Raw genomic sequence first — 18,595 nt, forward strand, 5'->3', positions numbered from 1 at the left:
TGTTGCAGACTAATGTCAAGGAATATAAAGTATTATAGGGGATGGGGAATTTAGCTTTTGTAGAACATAAATTGACTGCCATGTAAATATAACCATCAGTTTTATTGCTTGTTAAACATATATTTACTGAAATGACTTGAATAGGAAAGCTTGCTGAAGGGAACCATGCCTAGTTTTAACTACATATTGCTGAATTCTTTTATGGATTTGGCTTTTCATACTTAGAATTTTACATTAAACTCTACTGTAAAATATTGTAAATGTAAGAACTAATTCTCTAAATTTGTGAGATAATCAATCCTAAAAATCACTAGGGAAAATGAAATTTTTATTTGCTTTAGTTACAATATTAAGCCACCATCTTTAAAGAAGAGAACTATTTAGTAATGCAAAGGAACATCCTCAATTTATTCATTCACTCCTATATTCATAAAACTTTTCTTGACCACTATGTGTCAGGCATTGGGCTGGCTTCTGGAGCCCTAAATTTGAGCCATGAGAAGCTTAGTCTTGCTGGAGAGACACACACAGATACTCTGCTGGGCATTAAAATAGGGAAGCTTGCAGTGTATTCCCATAAAACATATATCAAAATAAGGGAAGACACTACAATAACTGTTTTGATTTTTGATTTTATTTGTTTGTTTCTTTGTTAATCCTCACCCAAGGACATTTTCTTCCATTGATTTTTAGGGAAAGTGGAAGGAAGGTAGGAGAGGGAGCAAGAAAGAGAAACATTGATGTGAGAGATACATAGACTGGTTGCCTCCCACACCCCAGATCGGGGCTGGGGAATCTAACCTGCAACCTAGGTAGCTGCCCTTGACCAGGAATCAAACCCAAGACCCTTTGGTCCTTGGGCCAACACTCTAATGCTGAGCCAAACTGGCCAGGGCTACAATAAGTGTTTTTAATTTTATTTTCATTTATTGGAAATAAAAGATAATTGTTATAAATTAATACATTATAACACTAGATCTCCTATGGCCTGGAGAAGGTTGAATTGTGTTACTAAGAAAGTATCATAGGGCTGCCTGTGTGGGGATTGGTTTTAGCTTTGGACTCAAAATAGAAAATAATCTTCCTTATACATAGATTTTGAAACAGCCATTCTAATTTTCCCATGGGCAGAGAGCAGGCAGAATCCAGTCACTGATAAAAATACTGAGTATATTGCTGAAACCGGTTTGGCTCAGTGGATAGAGTGTCGGCCTGTGGACTGAAAGGTCCCGGGTTCAATTCCGGTTGGGGGCATGTACCTTGGTTGCGGGCACATCTCAGGTGGGGGGTTTGCTGGAGACAGCTGATCGATGATTCTCTCTCATCAATGTTTCTAACTCTCTATCCCTCTCTCTTCCTCTCTGTAAAAAATCAATAGAATATATTTTAAAAAAATACTGAGTATAACAAGGCACAAAAAATACCCACATTACATACACATTTGCAGAGTTAAAAAAAATTATGTGACACAAATTGGGCCTTAAAGCAAGTGGACAGTTGAGCCTGAGAAGGATAATTAGGTGAAGCTCAAGAACACAATACAATCTGAGCCTGAACAGTCCACTTAGACTTGATAACCAGAAAACGTTATCATTACTTTTCATGAGAAGAAATGAAAGATGATCATCAAAGCTCAATGGTCACCTTTAATATTTTTCTGAGTATAATTATGCAGAAGAGTTGTAAAATAATTTCAGAATAGGAGTCCCTCAATAATTTTTAAATTGTCACCTGAGGATATGTTTTGATGTGAAAGAGAAACCTTGATCAGTTGCCTCCCATATGAGACAGGAGATGGAACCCACCACCTAAGTATGTGCCTCGACCAGGAATCAAACCCACAACTTTTTGGTGCATGAGACAAAGCTCCAAACAATTGACCACCCAGCCAGGGCTCAGCAATTATTTTGTTATCTTTATAAAATCCCAAGGGACCTAAATCATCAAGGCATAGGCATCTGAAGATGAGTGATCTTCCTTTGTACGAGAGTCTAGATATCATGTGCCAGTTGTGATGAAAGTCAGAAAAATAGTCACCAGTACAGAGTTTTGTAAAGGGCTTATTTCTATCTTAGTGTGTTACACGTTTCTGTTGCATAACAGGAAATGAAGGCAATATACACTGAGTGGCCAGATTATTATGATCTCTGAACACATAATAATCTGGCCATTCAGTGTATATCTTATATAATAAAAAGCTAATATGCAAATTGTCCCCTCGACCAGGAGTTTGACCAGCAGGCAGGCCAGCCAACCACTCATGTCCCCTCCCTCTGACCAGGCTAGCCAGACCCCACTCACCCATGCACAAATTCATCCACTGGGATATATATATATATATTGTATATATCCCAGTGGATGAATTTGTGCATGGGTGAGGGGACATGAGTGGTTGGCTGGCCTGCCTGCTGGTCAAACTCCTGGTCGAGGGGACAATTTGCATATTAGCTTTTTATTATATAAGATATACACTGAATGGCCAGATTATTATGTGTTCAGAGATCATAATAATATATATATATTATATATTATAATATATATGTTATATATTAATATATATATTATATTATATATATATCTTATATATTATATAAGATATACACTGAATGGCCAGATTATTATGTGTTCAGAGATCATTATATACATATATATATATATATATATATATATATATATATATATATAAAATATTTTTTGGAGTGGCCAAATTATTATGTGTTCAGAGATCATTTATATGATTTTAGCATTTGTCTGATTTTCTTAATCATATAAATAGCCTTTCTGAAAAATTCACTTTCCCACACAAGCTTTATGATGAGATGCACATCAGTAGTACACAGAAAGCAGGATGCTGTCCCACCTGTCTCACCATTGCTTAATCATGGACAAGGTACTTACCACCCCTCAACCTCAAGGTGATCACCTGTAAATTAAAGCAAATAAAACTAAATTCTACCTTACATGCTGCAGTCAGGCATCAATAAAAATAGCATTGGTTCATTTATTGTACTCATTTTTGAGAATAAAATGATTAAATAGTATGTAATACTATTTACTTGGAAAAAAAGCATACCTTGAAAACTAAAGTTATGAGTTGCTTCTACAGGAAAAATTTCAGTGTCACAGTCATTATTTCTAAAACCAGGGATAGTAGAGCTGAGTTATAAATTAGATGAAATTATATATGCAAACATCTAGGAAAGTCCCTGGAAGTTGTGCAATCTCTTTAATGCTATTGATTTAAACTGAATATAAATTTATTAGAACTATAATATACATACATCTCATTTTAAAATGCAAATTTCCCTTAGAGCATCCAAGTCATTGTTCACTGGTAAATATCTTTTGGGTTTCTATCAAAATTAAAGAAGAAAGAGAAGGCAGTTAGGAGAAACAGCTTAATATCCACTATAGGGAATAGATATTAGAGAGAATGGATACAACTTATGGTTCATATAAAAAATTACCAAAGTATTGTTGAGAGTTATAATGAATAGGTGATATATATCTAAGTGGGGAAAAAGCAAGAAGGAATTATAAGTGTGTGTGTGTGTGTGTGTGTGTGTGTTATTTATGTATTAAAAAAAACATTAAAAGATATGCACATAATATTGATAGTGGTTATTTCTGAAGGATGACTTTTATTTTATATTTATATTATCTGAAAGTTTTACAGTGAGCTTGTCCTATATTTATAATTTTTAAAAGACTTTGTATTTTTAAAAATAGTTCTGTGAAAAAATTACTAAGTAACCTTCTGCAAATAAATTTTTAATACAAATAGTCTTACTTAATTACCATCTATATAGCTATATAAACAAAAAATAAAGTTATAATTTAAAATTGTGAAATACGTTTTTCTGGTTTATTAAATTTTTATAAGCAGCTTCATTGAAGATATTTCTGAGGTAAATGGTTTGAAGAATTTTGACTGTCATGTTCACCAAAACCACAGAGTTCTAAAAAGATTTAGAATATTTAAAGATTAATTGTTTAGTTTTGTTGGACAAATAATAAAGATATTAAGATTTTAAATGTATTATTTTTCCCTAATTTAATCACAGACCTAATTTGATAAAGAGGTCAGTACTTGTAACATTTAAGCAAATATCAAAATGGTAGTGGATATTTATAGAACTAAATTAGATGTTAAACAAATTGAAATTATAATTTAGAGAATGAAAAGGCAGGATATTTATAGCTTGTTGAGTACAATAGGAATAATTTACATTTACTGGAAAGTGTTTGGTTTATTTTAATTATCTTTTTAAAATATAAGCCACTGGAGATATCTAATAAAATACTTATCTTTACAGGAATTATGGAGATTTTAGGTAAGCTTTATGAATATTATAGGCATACTATTCTGAGTTTTCTTCACCACAGGAAAAATTTGATAGGAATTATAATGAAATGATGTTGAATTAGTGAACACTGGAGTTGAATTGCTTCGTCATAGCTCCTGAGCCTAAAGTTCCATTCATTCTTCCAAGGAAAGTTTTTGGATTTGTCGTAATTATTGTTGGATATTGCTGTAGTCTGAAAAAGAAGCTAGAGTTTTGGGCTGTAGTTACGAGCATCAGTTTATTCTCTACTAGAGGCCCAGCACACGACATTTGTGCACTAGGGGGTGGGAGGAGGCGGTCCCTTAGCCCGGCCTGTGCCCTCTCGCAGTCTGGGACCCCAAGGGCAGATGTCTGACTGCCGGCTTAAACCCACTCCCCTCTGGTCTGGGCCAGCAATGAGAAACCTCCCCTGGGGTCCTTAGCGCTGCTGCAGAGGTGGGAGAGGCTCCCACAACTCTCACTGTGCTCGCCAGCCATGAGCCCAGCTCTGGCTGAGCAGCGCTCCCCCTGAGGTAGCTCACTGACCACCAGGGGGCAGCTCCTGCATTGAGCATCTGCTCCCTGGTGGTCAGTATGCATCATAGAGACCTGTTGTTCTGCATTTCAGTCAATTTGCATATTAGGGTTTTATTATATATAAGATGATCAGGATAGAGAATTCACATGATAAGCACATTAACCCTGCACAATTTCAGTATGCAAGGCAACTGCCTCATTCAGCGTCCAACTGTATTCTAGGCTATGTGTTGGACATACCATAAATTATAAAACATTCTACTTTATGGAGAATTTATGATATTTCAAAGATAATTTAGTCTATAGGCAATATTTATTGCATGTGTCCTAACACCTGAGTAAGATGTTACTCTACTGAGGAATCTTTAAAGCTTTGTGTTAGCCTTAAGCAAATTCTACTGCACCCAGAAAATCATTTGTCAACAATGAGACCTTTACTTTCAGTATAGACAACTTGTGAGTTTCTTCTATTGGAGATAAATAGTACAAATCGAGGTAATTACTAGGAAGAGTAAAGAAAGAACAGTAATCCTCACCTCAGAGGACATGGCAAAAGGTTTTGCTTTGGAAGAGATACTAATAAAATATTATAAGTTGACTGTAATTGGAAAGTAAAAGAGATTTCAATTAAAAAAATTAAGAGAAAGAAGAAAGAAAGAAAGAAAGAAAGAAAGAAAGAAAGAAAGAAAGAAAGAAAGAGAAAGAAAGAAAGAACTGGAACCTAATCTGGACCTTTCAACACATCCATTCATTAGGAGAAAGGGAACTGAGTTAGCTACAGAAGGGGCTTGAGTTGGAAGAGTCCATCCTATGAATGGAAGACAGAATTTGAGAAATACTTTTTTTTTTTAGCATGTCAGGAAGGTTAAACAAAGGTTACTCAAAGCTTTCTTAAACCTCAAGCATTCAAGTTACTTTGCATTTCTGGGCATTGGGAGGCAGCAGTTAATCCTTCTGAATCTTGAAACTTTCTAGTTTTAAGTGCCTTTCTAGACACTAATATTGGCTAGAGAACAAGCCTGGGTTAAAAAAAAAATCTGTGAGAATGCAACTTCATGAACTAAATAAAGCAAAATAACTTATCAATATTTTATTTAAGCATCTGGGGAGGTAGAAATTAGACTACTTATCAGGAGCAAGTGATGATATATATAGTAGCCTCTATTGTTACCTTATTTGCATACACATTTCAGTGTTTGTGAAAATATTTATAAAAACTTTCATAGGGTCACTGGCAACCACAGAACTACATTTTCTGATACAAAAAAAAATATTTGTACACAAATTCTCTTACCCCAGGGGTTTAAGGAAACAAACCTGAGTCGTGTGGCTCCTGCACCCAAGCAGGCAGCAGGAGTTTTTAAATGTGAATAAAGGAGCAGAGCATTGATTAAGAAGAAAGGTTAGTCAGCTACTAATGCAGCTCACTATTGGAGTGCAAGAGATGTCCAGTCAAGGCCATTTGGGCTTTCGGGGTATTCCATCAGGTCCACCCAAACTTCTCCTCATAGTTACTATACTTCTTCAATTGTAAAATCTAGGGAAGTGTCCAGAGTAGCTATAGCCCTAGCAAGTTACTACTTTTTAAAATCATAATGCAAAATTTTTTTGCTGATTGAACTGGCTTCTAAGATTGACAAATTTATCTTTTCTATAGCACAAGATTTTTGAGAATAATAATCACGAAACCTTGAAAAAATTTTAAAATAAGATACCTTTCCCCACACATGACTATTATAGGTAGAAATTTTACATAATTTAAAAATTCCCCATTCAATATTCACTTTCTTTTTTAGTGTGTGAAATCTACGAGGGCATAGAATTTAACAAGAAAAAAGTAAACCAGCATATGTATTGATGTGATTATTAGGCACCTCCTGTTTATTTTTCTCTTTAAAAAAAAAAATCGTGAATACTAATTGAAGAAATTTTTCATGAGGCTTGAAGTCAGATAATCCTATATAATAAAAACTTAATATGCAAATTGTCCCCTCAGACAGTTGTTCCACTGGGAGTTTGACCAGGAGATTGGGAGTTCGATCACTCACTATGAGGTGCACTGACCACCAGGAGGCGGTGCAGAACATGGCTGGCATTGGCGACACACTGTGACCTCTTGCTGGCTACCTAGGGGTGCGGGTGATGGGGACAGGGGTGTGGTGAGAATGCAGTGTGTCCGCCAAGCTCACCCTCACTCCCCCTCAGACCCTTCCCCAGACACCAGGGCTCACGCACCGGGGAAGCCCCTGGGCTCAGGTGTTGGGTGCCTGTGAGGAGCCCCCCACACCCGTGCAGCCTCATCTGGGTGAGCCGGCTGCAGCCACTGGGACTGCAGGGGCTGGTCGAGCTCCCCATGGGTTTTCACAGAAGCCAGTCTATCAGGCCAGCTGGAAGAGCACACTGCTCACTGTGCCCCTGGCCCACAGCTTCTAGCCACACTCACCACATCTCTGCATGGGGACTCAGGCACTGTGACTCAGGCAGAGGGGGGCGGGGCTTGCAGGGATCCGGGGGTCCAGGTACTGCCTAGGGCCTAGAGGTCAGCTGGGACCTGCCCTTCCACGCCAGATGCTCATGCTTCAATTGCTTCCAGGCCTAGGGACCGCATCTGAGCACAAATTTCATGCACCGGGCCTCTCTTACACAGCATTGACACTTTGATTCAAATATAAATTTGGCAAACAAATGTTGACAGAGTAATTCTATTTTATATAGTCATTGGTGTTACCAACGATTAGAGATCTTCAGAAGAGTCAAGATTTGAAAAAAAAAATAATAAATTTAAAAGTTACATTAAAAGGAATCTTCAGTTGGAATTGTTAGTGATAATGTTCTCCTCCTGGGCCAGCCCTCCAAGTTGGAATGAATGCAGTGACTATCCCTAATTAGCCAATGGCTGTTCCGCAATTTGAACAAAATTATTGTTCTCTTTCCTGAGAAAGGAGCATAACAAATGGTAAGCTATTCCACCCTCCCAAAGTGATTAAGCAGACACTAGGCCCAGATCACCTCTTCCTACAGTGTGGTGCACACTGCTGAGCAGTCCAGTATCCTGGGCAGGTGACCTCACCACATGTGATAGGGCTCTGGGCAGCAGCTTTCAGCACTGGCTTTTCTCAGTGTTTTTCTGGTCAACCGTCCCCAGAAATGGTGTCTGGTTTCTTGCTGGGAGCTCTCCAACTCTCCCACACCTGGTCACACCCTGAGCAACTGGACGTCAGTGCTCCTCACCCACAACTGTGCTGGGGACTTCAGAGCAAATTGTCCACTAAAATCCTCATTGGTGCTACAACACCTTACTCTGCTCTCTCCAGGAATAACTCTTTCAAGGGACTTATTCAAATCCTCTGGGGTGTATTAGGGAGGCAAACTTGGTAAAACTGCATTCAACACATCTGTAGCCGGTCCTCTCTGCCTGTCCTGAGGCAGGATGGGGATATCCCGGGCTGACGTGGTGACTCAGGTACGTCCAGGCCTCCCGGGTTAGGGGCAGGGTTGGCAGTGTTGCCATCTCGCACTGCCTGGGTCTGTTTGGCAGTCTCCAATCCCAGGGATCTGAGATCCTTGGCAGCCACTGCAAATGTCTCTTTGGTTCTTCTACAGGGCCTGGAAGTACCCGGGCAAAGCATTTTGCTTCCCCTCAGGCAAATGTGTCATGCTAAGTCTCATTAGCAAAGGCTCTGGGGCTCTATTATCAAGGCCACAGGAAGCACGTGATGATGGTAAGAAGATAATTCTGAAAAATGAAGTTGCTTTGGGTTACTGTTTTTGTCTAAGATAAAACACCTGTGTGTTAGAGGTCTGGGTCGAGCTCTCCCAGCTCCAGCAGTTCCAGACACGTCTGAGCAAGAAGGAACAGAGCGCTGCAGTATCACCTCCCCTCTCTCCTCTCTCGGTGGCTCCACTCCCAGACTTCCAGCCTGGCAGCCAGGTTTACCCTCAGCTCAGTCAGAGGCGTCTGTGGATCTCCAGATGTAGAGGGCCTGCTGCATGCAGAGAAGTTACTTGGAAAGAAGAGGGGTTCAAGGATCAACAGCACTACATACATGTATCCATTTGCTGAGAGGGAGACCACTCTGTAAAGGGTGAGATGACTTTCCCCAAAGTAAAGTTTTCCAATTTTTTTTTTATCATGTTCCTACTTTTTAGGTAAGTTATTTCAAATTTTTGTCATTTGAGCACTGTAGCATTTTGAGTTTCAGCAAAATGCACTGCTGCTTGGAAAAGCAAATTTCTATTGGAACAGTACTGCTTTCTCTTCTGAAACGTGGACAGTGCTGAAATCTCATATCAAAAGGTCATTGTGAGGAATGAGTGAAGCAATGTACATGGCAATATCCCACAGTGCAGAGTGAAAATAAAAATGATAACTAGATCTGAGTGTTGCTTCTTTGCCAACTTCTAAAAGGCAGAAGTTTACATATTGTCTTATATATATATATTAATGAAAGGGTAATATGCTAATTAGGCCGTACATGCATCCAGATGTCCTTCCAGACAAAGCCATGGTGGCTGAGGCAATTAGGGGCAATCAGGCCATCAGGGGAAGGCAGTTAGGGGCAACCAGGTTGGCAGGAGAGGGCAGTTAAGGGAAGCCAGGTTGGCAGGGGAGGGCAATTAGGGGTGATCAGGCTTTCAGGCAGGTGAGCATTTAGGAGCTAGTGGTCTCAGATTGTGAGGGATAGGGCCTAAACCAGCAGCTGAACATCCCCTGAGGGATGCTGGATTGGAGAGGGTGCAGGCTGGGCTGAGGGACACCCCCCACTTCCCATGCATAAATTTCATGTGCCAGGTCTCTAGTATCATATAATATGCAATCAGCATTTGTTAAAATATTTACTAACCTGAAAGACTGGCACTTCATCTGTACACATATTTTATTAATGGATGAAAGAATGAGGGGATAGTCCTACTGCATCTCCCCTAGACAATTCCAGATTCTGTGTGGTGCTTGTCCCAGTGTGTGTAAGAATTCAACTATAATTATTCTGCTCTTTGCTTTTCATTTTCTTTTCTCTTCCCCAGAGCAAGTGACTCAGCAAAAAGACCCAGGCACGTTAAAAATACTGACTCAGAACTATTGGAGACAACATTTCTACTTTCCATGGCTAGATACTTCCCAGGAAATCCCTAAACCCCAAGGAAACTTCTTGATAAAGTAATAAACCTGAAGGATGTGTGTGTACCAACAATTATTCTGAGTCAATAGTTTTATGGTGTGTAGGAGTTGGACTTTTCTCATGAATCACATACCTCATGGAATAGAAGACAAAAAAAAAATAAGTGGTAAGATTACAATAGTGGGAATTCTCAGGTAAGCTAACTTTTTAAAGTATCTGCAGGCAGTTTAGAATAAGCTAACAATAAATCTATTGAGATATACTCTTTTATCTTCTTTCATTATAGTGGTCAACATAAAAGATGGCAAAATCAATCAATTTGGATCTGACTATGCATATATATGAATGCACATACAGATATAGGAAAATGGAACAATGCCTACCAGGTCAGGAAACAGCTGGAATATAGCTTTAACCTGTTTGTAAAGGGGAGCTTATGTGTTCAAAAATTAGACACATCTCCACAATAGATTTTTAAAAATATATATATTTTATTGATTTTTTACAGAGAGGAAGGGAGAGGGATAGAAAGCTAGAAACATTGATGAGAGAGAAACATCAATCAGCTGCCTCCTGCACACCTTCCACTGGGGTTGAGCCGGCAACCAAGGTACATGCCCTTGACCAGAATCAAACCTGGGACCTTTCTGTCCGTAGGTCGATGCTCTATCCACTGAGCCAAACTGGTTTTGGCTCCACAATAGGTTTTTATTATATATTAAAACAAAGGCTAATAACTCCCTTTCAATGCATGTTCTCTGTGCCTGCACCTGATGACACACTTATTGCACCATCTCTGTGAAGAGGTCTTTTTGACAGATAGCCAAGCCCTTTCTTCTTTGTTTAATGTATGGCATCCTTGTGAATTTATTTACCTCTTATCCAACTTAGGTAACAGACACATCTGGGGCTAAATCTGGCCCTAGCACTCTAATACACTATCAATATTGTTATTATTTTCTAGGATGGATTTTCTTTTGGGTATTTTTTCCTGGTTTATTCAACCTTGCAGCTATTCTCAGGGAGCAGAGACCATCCTGAGTAATAATTACTGCAATTCAGTTCCAAATAACTTGTGATAACATCATAACACTAATTGGCTAAGGAATTTAGATTCCAATGCAAATGTGTGCTTGGGATATTGTGCACATACATTGTGCACACCGAGAGAGAGAGGAGAGCCCTTCTGGCTGGGAAGGAAATAGAGCGATAGGTGACCAATACAAGACCCAGCCCAGCTGTTGTTATTCTTCTGATTTCCTAATTCCATTTCTGGCAGCTACTATAGTGGGCCTCTATTGTTTGTCTCCAGGTAGCATTATTATAACTGGCTTTCTTTCCATGAAGGGGAAGTCATTCTCTAACAGACCATGCAAGCACCATTGGCCTGTGTCCCATCTCTCCTGCTCTGTCTCTCCCTTTGATAAACAGGTCTAGGCCTGGTAAAAGTTCATTTACAAATGAAACAAATGGCTCAGGTTACTATTGTGTAAGACCAGAAATAATTTCTCCATGAAGGAAAATATTTTAAATAGATATCACCTTACCCGTTAATGTGTTGCAGCCCAGTTTTAGGATGGTGACTTGGCAGAAAATGAAGCATATAAACTATTTCCTTCTACAATACTACCCCGTTTCCCCGAAAATAAGACAATGTCTTATATTAATTTTTGCTCCCAAAGATGCGCTAGGTCTTATTTTCAGGGGATGTCTTATTTTTCCATGAAGAAGAATACGGTACACATTTATTGTTAAATAAAAATAAAGGAAATTTATTACCTGTATACGGTACGGTAGTACGGTAGTTGTCAACACAAACCAAACAAACTATGAATCCTACAGTATCAAGAATTTACTCATTTATTCACTGACAATCATGTCATCATCTTCTGGAACATCATCATAACAATCCAATTCCTGAATTTCTGTGACTACATTTCTTTCAGAATCAGTGGACCAAATCTCTCATGATTAGCCAAGGGGGGGGCCTTATTTTCGGGGGATGCCTTATATTTCACTCAGAAGGAAACCTGTAAGTAGGTCTTATTTTCGGAGGATGTCTTATTTTCCGGGAAACACAGTATATTGACTATTTACTTTCTCCTTTGATTTTTAACTCAGTTATATATTTTTTCTATTACTTTATAGCCTAAGAACAATTGGTATTTATTTAAATCACAAAATGTGGTGATTGGTAAAACATAAAGACCAAGTGATAATTTATTATTGAATTTACTTTGTTTTTTTCTTCTTCTTCTTCTTTTCTTCTTTTCTTCTTCTTCTTCTTCTTCTTCTTCTTATTATTATTATTATTATTATTATTCAGTGAGTATACTGAATACCAAATCTTAAAAAGTGGTTGATGGGTAAGAGTATCTGTTTTCTTAGTAACTAATAAATCCTCCTTAGCTCAATGCTATCTCAGAAAAGTATTGAATGCATTATTAGAAAAAGAAAAGGGGGCAAAAAAAAAATGTCTTTAACCACCATTTCTATGAAAACAGAAAAGGACTTTTTAAAGCTTTCTAGAAGCCTGACCTCTGATTTGTGAATCAAAGAATTAGGTTGACTATCCGCAGTAATATTTCAGTGCCACAAAACATTTTAATAAATGTATAACAAACCAACCGCTTCTAAGTCTGCTCTTGAAAAAGGAAGTTCAAATTTGTTGAGCCCTCGTTATTATAAGCTTGAACGGCCTCTCAGATAGAAGCCAGATCTGCATGGTTATGCTGCCGATCATGAGCTGAGTTGGGCTGAATGCTCTTCCCTGGAAGCCTAATTGACAATTTTGTTGCCCTTCTCTAGGTATTTAAGAAGAGTTGTGAGGTCAATGGCAATGATACTTCTCTGAGTCATAAATGCCATCCAGCAGGGCTTTTTTTTTTTTTTTTTTTTTTTTTTTTTTTTTTAACCTGTTCTTTCAGAAAGCTCCCGTGTCACATATTTAAAAATAAAATGTTTTACAGGAGAGAAGGAACCTGACAACATTGCTGACCCACATTTCAGAGGGAAAATGAGAAATATAGAGGTCAGATCCCAGCCAGTGGAAGCACAATGAGCACTTACGCTATAAATAAAGTAGTGAAATCGCCCAGTGGAACAAGCAATTTTCATAACCAGTACACTTCAGTAAAATGAATTTTATCATATCCTGTGACCTCCCCGAGCTCCCCAGCCAAAAGTCTTCAGGGCACATTAGACGGGCAAAAAATACACAGTCACCTTAGTAGGTGGCACAATAAGAAGTATCTAAATACCAACTCAAAAGTTAAACCAAGTAACATACCATGATTGATACGTGGGAAGTTGAATTTGTTAAATGATTGTTTATTTTCATAGTTTTCTTTTTCTGTAAGGAAAGGTTGGGCATCATGTTATCAAAATCTCTAAATTGAAATATTATAACCAGAAGATTAAACAGAAATAGCAGAATTAAGATGTAGAATCCAAATATCTAATGGTAAAGTTAATGTTAAGATTAAAAGCATATCATAATAGTTAATGGATATATTTAATATTTGATTTTGCTTCTAATATATAAGGAAATGTATTTCACTTTCTTCCCACTGGACAGTTAAATGTTTGAAAAACATTGAGACAATAAGAAGCAGTTTCAATAGTTCCCCATACATTTTTTAAAAAAAAATATGTATTTGAACAGCCATTATTTTTCATAATTATTTGTGAAATGTCTTATAATTCAAAATATAGAACTCATTAATATTTCACATTTTCATAGTTTTAAACTGAAAGAAAATAGGTATGTTTATATAAAAGCATAATTTTCCTTAAGCCATTATAGCAAATATATTTCAAAATTATATCAATATGGATCATATAAGCAGATCCCTTTTAAATCCTGATGTGAATAATGCAGTTTGATTATAGTGTAATTGTTGAATAAAAATGACTATCTTATAACTTGTAGTTCATAAATTTAATGAAAGAGACTACAATGAAAGGGACTAAAATTAAATAAACCAAGCTCAAATTTCATGGATCATTGTAAAGAATCCTGCTTACATAAAATGCTTTTCATAACATTAATTTTCACAATATAACTCTTTTCATATACTACAGGAACTACTATTTGATATGCTAGTATTTAGGACAATACAGGACAAATATCATCGCATTACAGTAAACATTCTTTTTTCAAGTCTAATACAGATTCACTGTTATGCCACTGCTTAATCTTATTGACATATTTTCTGGGATTATCTTGGTACAGATCTTATTTTGTACTTCAGCAATGGTGGATCAAATTCCTTAAATGATAATAAAATTGAGAGTCATAAAAGGGATGGTCAATAAGTTACAGGGTTTTTTCCATCTCCCAATTCTGGCTTTTCATTCTGGCAGCACTTCCCAAAATACACTTCTGTGTGTACTAAAAGAAAATATAGTCGATAGGTGATCTTAATTTTTCTGAGGAATTTGTGGCTGTATTTTGCTTCTCTATAAGCACACGAACACTATATGATTAACAATAGTATAATAATAAGTTTATTTTGAATTTCATCTTTACAGTCTCATAAGAACCTCAACTTATTTCAGAATTTATACCTAAGGCATGTGTTAACTAAAACTAAAAAAATATATAGTCTATACATATTATTTTATTGTTTAAATGGTTCTCATTCATGTTTCATTTCAATAATATTTCTCCAGCTTGTAAAGCTTATGTTACATTGAGCTCCTCTTTAAATTCACAATGCATAAAACTGCCAGGTGGCCTAATAACAGGGTGCATTAACAGATTGAACTATAAATCAGATGGTTGTGTTCACGTACTGTAAAAATACCACCGATTTCTTCCTGATTATAGTTTGTACACTGGTTCTATGGAGTGATCACAAATGCTTTGGGAAGTTTAAAATGAATAAAGATGTCATATAACCCAATCTAAGAATAATATTATCATAATTTTCACTTTATCATTTTTGCCTACCTTTTACAATTGTTTGATGATTGTAATGATTGTAATAGTTATGGGACACTGCCTAGCCCAAAACTATTATTATCAATACTAGAGGCCTGGTGCACAAAATTTGTGCACATGATGGGCGGTGGTGTTCCTCAGCCCAGCTTGCACCCTCTCCAATCTGGGACCCCTTGAGGGATGTCCAACTGCCCGTTTAGACAAGATCTTACAGGCCTACATGAGCAGTTGGACATCCCTCTCACAATCCAGGACTGCTGGCTCCCAACTGCTCGCCTGCCTGCCTTCCTAATTGCCCCTAACTGCTTCTGCCTGCCAGCTTGATCACCCCCTGACCACTCCCCTGATAGCCTGATTGATGCCTTACTGCTCCTTTGCCAGCCTGTTTGCCCTTAACTGCCCTCTCCTGCAGGCCTGAGTTTCCCCCAACTGCTCTCCCCTGCAGGCCCGGTCACCCCCAATTTCCCTCCTCTGCCAGCCTGGTCACCCCTAACTGCCCTCCCCTGCAGGCTTGATTGCCTCCAACTGCCCTCCCTTGCAGGCATGGTCCTTCTCAACTGCCATCCCCTGCTAGCCATCTTGTGGAGGCCATCTTGTGTCCACATGGGGGCAGGATCTTTGACCACATAGGGGCAGCCATCTTGTGTTTTGGAGTGATGGTCAATCTGCATATTACTCTTTTATTAGATTGAATAAAGGTCGGATGCATGGGTGGGGGCCAGCTGGTTTGCACTGAAGAGTATCTCAGATCAGGTTGGGGGTTCCCTTGGGCATGGGGCAGTCTGAGAAAAGGGCCTGCGGTGGTTTGCAGGCCAGCCATACTCCCCCCTCCCCCCCCCACCCCCCACCCCCCACCCCCGGCAACCCAAGCAGAGGCCCTGGTATCTGGGACTTATTTATCTTCTATAATTGAATCTTTTTTAGCCTTGAGTGGAGCCAAGCCTCTTGCTCACCCATTGCTGCCACCATTTTTGTTGGCATTTATTTATCTTCTATAATTGAAATTTTGTAGCCTTAAGTTGAGGCCTGGGCCTGCCAGGGTGTGCGAAAAGCTTGGCTTTCTCCATTGCCAGGGAAACCCAAGCCTCCTGCTAACTCAGTGACCACAGCCATTTTGGTTGAGGTTGGTTTGCATACTCACTCCTGATTGGCTGGTGGGCATGGTTTATGGGTATAGTGGAGTGACGGTTAATTTCAATATTACTGTTTTATTAGATAGGATTATTGTTTAATACTACTAAATGGATGCTACAAGTGAATTATTTCTAATTAGTGATTTGATACTGTGGTAAATATTTATTCATCTCAGCATTTATTAAAAACAAATAATGAGTCATGCATTGTGTAATATACAATACTAAAAATTAGAAATGACTTACCGTATTTTTCAGACCATAAGACGCACTTTTTTTCCCCCAGAAGTGGGGGGAAAAAGTCCCTGCATCTTATGGTCCAAATATAGCCTACACATATACTGTAAAAAAAAAGTATTTTTACTTGCCTGGCTCTGTGTGGTCTCTGTGTGCTTGCCCAGCTCTAAAATGGTTCTAAATGCTGCTGTTTACTTTACAGGGTTGATTACATGTGTTTATGACTGCGATGTTGGGTTTTAATGCACATAAAATATTTTAGGACACTATTTGTTTCAGAATCTTTTTTTCTTCATTTCCCTTCTCTAAAAACTGGTGCGTCTTATGGTCTGGTGCGTCTTATGGTCCGAAAAATACGGCATCTATAGGATATTTGAATCATTTTAAAAATAAGGGAATAATTCACATTTTTTCCAAGAGGATGGAAATTTTGCAAAGCATTTAAATTAAGAATAACTTGGACTTTTAATATTTGGGGAAAAAATAGAAAACAACTATTGTAAATCTAGTTTATGAGTAAAGAAACTGAAAACCAATCAGTTAACTTACATGGTTGTGGAGTTCAGTGGCTACAGAATCAGAGCAAGAGACCTGTGAGCAACCTCCTAATAAATTTCGTTAGCATAGTGTACAATGGTTTACAAATCGTGTGTATAAATTTTATCTATCTTATAGCAATCAATTGGCAGAATTGCACTACCTTTAGGTACAAAGCCCTATGCACTTCCTCATTACCCCTGGGCAGTGCTCTTTCTATAATTTTATGGTACTTTTATGTCCCATGAGGGGTTTGTGTTAACAGAGTATATTTCACAAATTAACAGAAACCAATAGAACTTGATTCATGTTTCATACTGAAATAAATATAGTTCAATTAAAAACATGCATAAGCTACAATTTTCTAAGAAAGGTAGGGTCAATATTATAACCCTAAGTAGTAAAGCAAAAATTCAAAAGCAGAATAAAGACTGATTTAGAAATGCTTTAAAAAATTGTTGATTTCAAACATTTGTTGATTTATCAGCAAAATGAACCCAGGAACATGTCATGTCAGAGATGGTAGGTCTCTAAGCTGCCATAATCACACTGAAGTTTTAAGAGAAATCATACTGACATAAGTTAGCATTTTAGGAGTGAGCAGAATTTTACATGAGTTTTTACATTTAATTTATTGAGGTGACTGGTTAACAAGATTGTATAGGTTTTGATGCACAATTCTACAACACATGATCTGCACACTGTATTGTGTGTTCTTCCATCACCACTTATTTTCTTATATCCTTCTCCACATTCTCCCACTTCCCCTTCCCCTCAGAAATATTTATATGTCTATAGCACTGAAGAACTGGTTGGTTAAAGACGGTCTCTTGCTCACATTACATACCTTTGTATTCATATGTTTGTAGGGTACCTTGGATGCAGGCTGATTTCAGCAGCTGGAAGAATAGGGAACTCAAGTCACTTCTACATATAATATAATGTCCAGAAGTAACTCTCACACTCAACTGGGATGAAATGGGAAGTATTGTGCTCTCCTGGGCCTGAGAAGGAGGAAAATATGGGCATACATTAGAAGACGCCACCATGGCTATCACTAAAAATTAATTTCTCCTTTCTAACAATATGACCTCGTGACTCTTTCAGACATTTCTGAAGCCCAGTCATTACTGAATATTGAGTATATTACTGATTGCTGAGCATTCTGGTTGGCAGTCTGCGGTGAGAAATGAGAGGAAAAATTGTTCTCACTCTGGCTTTCATACTCCACTTTAACACCATTCACATTTTGGGCTGCTGAATTCTTGGTTGTGGTGGCTGTCTGTGCATTGTAGGATATTGACAGCATCCCTGGTTCTACCTACCAAATGCCAGCAGCAGTCCCTTACCTGCCCCAGATTTTGACAATCAAAATATCTCCAAACATTGCCAACTGTTTCCAGGGAGAGCTGGGGAGACAGCAGAGTTGTTAACGCATGCTTTATAGAGATAAAGATACAAAGCATGGCAAGAGAAGCATGTGATGTTCATACTCTTAGTCTGGAGAGGGAGGGATGAATTTTGATTGTGAGAATTTGGGAAACCTTTAGGAAAAGAAGCAATTGGCTGAGGATTTGAAGGAAGGACACAGTTTTGACAGGATGGAAGTGGGTTGACCAAGAAGGTAAAAAACTTGAAGCAAAATCTTTAAATTAGAATAAAAAAAGAATGAGTACATAGAGTGGGCAAAGATGTGGTGCTGAGAACTGGTCTGAAGTTACCATTAGTTATAGATTATGAAAAGGTAAAGCCAGCCAGAGA

General features: G+C 38.1%; 1 pseudogene across 1 annotated transcript in view; it reads right to left on the bottom strand.

Annotated features, from left to right (window-relative positions):
- Nucleotides 1-18,143, bottom strand: part of LOC311618577 (small ribosomal subunit protein uS2-like) — a 41,427-nt pseudogene extending 23,284 nt beyond the window's left edge. The window contains exon 1 of the transcript in view: nt 18,047-18,143. The product of the transcript in view is annotated as a small ribosomal subunit protein uS2-like (transcript). The remainder of the gene's footprint in view (nt 1-18,046) is intronic.
- Nucleotides 18,144-18,595: the final 452 nt, after the last annotated feature.

The sequence above is a fragment of the Pipistrellus hanaki genome, assembly GCF_964339955.1.
Source record: "Pipistrellus hanaki genome assembly, chromosome: 3".
Classification (NCBI taxonomy): Eukaryota; Metazoa; Chordata; class Mammalia; order Chiroptera; family Vespertilionidae; genus Pipistrellus; species Pipistrellus hanaki.